This window comes from Schistocerca cancellata, chromosome 2 (assembly GCF_023864275.1).
Source record: "Schistocerca cancellata isolate TAMUIC-IGC-003103 chromosome 2, iqSchCanc2.1, whole genome shotgun sequence".
NCBI lineage: Eukaryota > Metazoa > Arthropoda > Insecta > Orthoptera > Acrididae > Schistocerca > Schistocerca cancellata.
The window spans coordinates 995,605,633-995,609,428 of record NC_064627.1 but is presented as its reverse complement, the minus strand read 5'-3'; positions in this window follow the sequence as shown (position 1 = coordinate 995,609,428).

Genomic DNA, 3,796 nt, shown 5'->3' with positions numbered 1-3,796 from the left:
GAGGGAATGACTTCCATGGTACTAGAGGGAACTCTAGACGGCAAAAACTGTAAAGGGAGACAGAGATGGGAATACATACAGCAAATAATTGAGGACGTAGGTTGCAAGTGCTACTGTGAGATGAAGAGATTGGCGCAAGGAGAGGAATTTGTGGCGGGCCACATTAAACCAGTCAGAAGACTGGTGACCCAAAAAAACAATTTGTTGTACGCTTGGCGCAAACATCTTTATACAGAGGCTCGAATTTCTATAAACTTTTGCTTGTCGAGATTTACACGTTATTATTTGACCAGAGAGGGCTATTATTTTTGCTTCCTCGGCGTATTCCAAATTTTCTTATTGAAAAACGTGGGTATGTTCCGCCCTTAATTCACTTCCTCGATGAGTACTTCTCCAGATAGCGACGTGAAATGAGTTTAACTTTGCCCATAATTTCTCTATATCAGCGATTCCCAGACCTCGGCGTATTCTTCCCATAGAGGTAAAAGGGATATTTCTGAGAGGCTGGAAGAAAAGGTTTTGGCTGTATTTAAGTCACAAAACTAAACTGAAGAGACAAAGGAACTGGTACACCTGCCTGTTATCGTGTAGGTCCCCTGCATGTATGCAAAACTGCCGCAGCACCACGTGGCATGGACTCGACTAATGTCTGAAGTAGTGCTGGAGGGAACTGGCACAATGAGTCCTGCAGGACTGTCCATAAATCCGTAAGAGTACTAGGGGTTGGAGATCTCTTGTAAACAACACTTTGCAAAGCATCCAAGGTATGTTATATAATTTTTACGTCTGGAGAGTCGGGTGGCCAGCGGACGTATTTAAACTGAGAGGCGTGTTCCTGGAGCCACTCTGTAGTAATTATGGATGTGTGAGGTGCCTTATTGTCGTGCTGGAATTCCCACAGCCTGTCGGAATGCATAATGGTCATGAATGGATGCATGTGACCAGAAAGGATGCTTACGTACGTGTCACATGTCAGAATCATATCAAGACTTCTCTGTCCAGGAAGTGCGTGTTTGTGTTGTCCTCATCATTTCATCATCGTCACCATAATTCGTAACAGTGCCTAGATTGGACTGTGTAAAGAAAATTGGACTGTGTAAGAATTGGGACTTCGTGCGGGAGCTAATGACCCCCCAGTTGAGCGCCCCATAAACGAAGCATCATCATCTTATCAAGACGTATCAGGGGTCCCATATCACTCCAACTGCACACACCCCACACCATTACAGAGCCTCCACCAAGTTGAATAATCCTCAGCTGACATGCAGGGTATGTGGATTCATTGGGTTTTCTCCATAACCGTACATGTCCATCTGCTCGATATGATTTGAAACAAGACCCGTCCGACCAGGTAACGTGTTTCCAGTCATCAACAGTCCAATGTCGGTGCTGAAGGGCCCAGGGGAGGCGTGAGGCCTTGTGTCGTGCAGTCATCAACGGTACACGAGTAAACCTTCGGCTCCGAAAGCCCATATCGATGATGTTTCGTTGTATGGTTTGCACACTGACGCTTTCTGATGGCCCAGCATTGAAACCTGCAGCAATTTGCGGAAGGGTTGAAATTCTATCACGTTGAACAATTATCTTCAGTTGCCGATGGTTCCGTTCTTGCAGGATTTTTTCCAGCCGCAGCGATATCGGAGATTTGATGTTTTGCAGGATACCTGATGTTCACGGTACACTCGTGAAATGGTCGTACGGGAAAATCTCGACTTCATCGCTACCTCGGAGCTGCTGTGTCCTATCGCTCGTGCGCCGACTATAACACCACGTTCAAACTGACTTATATGTTGAAAACTTGCCATAGCAGCAAAAGTAATAGATCTAACAACTGCGCCAGACACTTGTGGTCATATATGCATCGCCGACTGCAGCACCGTATTCTGCCTGTTTACGTATCCACGTATTTGATTACGCATCCCTATACAATTTTCTTTGGAGCTGCAGTGTAAATTATTCCTCTCACTTTCTTGTAATTTGGGTAGACAGCTTCCATGCATTTTTTAAACGTCACCTCACTTTTAGCTGTTAGAAATGTGTTGTAGTTTCTGTATTATGCCTTTGCCAAGCTTCTACAAAATATAATACAACATAATGAGATCATTGTAAAGTGGGAAAAACTGGAGGTTCAACAAATTTTGTAGTTTGTTGACATACACACACAGCACTTACAAAATTTTTACTTATATGTTTACGGTAGGCAGATATAAAAACGTAATATGCACATCAAAGAACACTCAGTCAGCGATACAATTAAATATCCCCTTTTGCGTACTCCAATTTTTAGTGGACTTCATGTATATATCACACATCTAAAAGTGTGCACTTACAGCACTTTAGCGTAAATGTCTAAAACAACAGAGAAAAGTTTCATTTCTGATCCCTGTTTGTTTGCATAGTATCGAGGTTCTTCTTTGAAGGCGCTAACAATTTCAGTTTCTTCTAGAGAGTCCGTTAATCTGCATTTCTTTATGCTATGTAGCACCTTGAAACATTCGTAGATGCTGTTAGTGTTATGATTATAGTTTTTCAGATGTACACTAGTTGAAGGTTACTGTTCTATCTTATGTTTGTGTGCTCTCTGAATCCGGTGGGAAACCATTTACCTGTCTGCCCCGCGTAGACGTTTTCGCAATAGCCGCATTTGCGTTTATAAATCCCTTATTTTGTAAACGGCTTTGTTTTGTCGTATGTGTGTGTCTGACTATTCTCCCTACTGTGTTTTTCGTGCTGACGCCCGTTTTACGAAAATTAATCGGATGTTCTGTCTGTCTGACATGGCAACATAGTAAGATGAAGCAACGTATTTAATATTTTCTGTTTCTGCTTCTCTTGAGTTCTTCCTTTACCTATATGGTTATTTTGGTTATGTAATTTTGTAGTATACCCGTACATTTTGTGGCACTGTGCAAAATTCACACACATTTCAGTTATTTTAAGTAATTTGTACGTCTAGGGACCGATGACCTCAGCAGTCTGGTTCCTTAGGAATTCACAAAGCAAATCTATACCACATACATTAGCAATCCACAGAAACGTATGGGAAGTGTTCCAGAAGACCGTTCCTCAGCGACAGCTGCGACGACGCGCTGAGGTCATTGTAGTCAGGAGCATGCAAGCGCTCTGTTCACTTCGAAACCTCAGCTTCAGAAGTCAACATTATCATTAGGACTAAAGATCAGTTAAAGTTTCAGATGAAGTCGTAATGTTGTTAACGTTGAAAACTGTACCTGAAGATAACAGTTTGTAAATTAGTGCATTAAGTGATGATTTGCTAGTCCATGACAGTGGTACATTGTCCAGTAGTCCTGTGCCACATAAGTGTGTCAGAGTTAAGTAAATCTTGTGTTTATTAATGTAATAAAGTGAACTAATATTACATATGTTCTAGTGTGATTAGCATTATCTCAGGCGGCGCGGAGTGGCCGCGCGGTTTGAGGCGCCCTGTCACCGATTGCACGACACCTCCCGCCGGAGTTTCGAGTACTCCCTCGAGCATGGATGTCTGTGTTGTCCTTAGCGTACTGTTCAAGTAGTATGTACGTCTGGGGACCGATGAACGCAGCAGTTTTGTCCCTTAGGAATTCACACACATTTGAACATTCTCCCAGAGCAGTCAAAGAACCCACAGTTGCGGCTGGATGAATGTACGAGGTGCATTCAAGTTCTAAGGCCTCCGATTTTTTTCTCCGGACTGGAAAGAGATAGAAACATGCGCATTGTTTTAATGAGGCCGGGTTCATTGTGAATACGTCCCAGAGATGGCAGCACCGTACGGCAGATGGAATTTTACCGC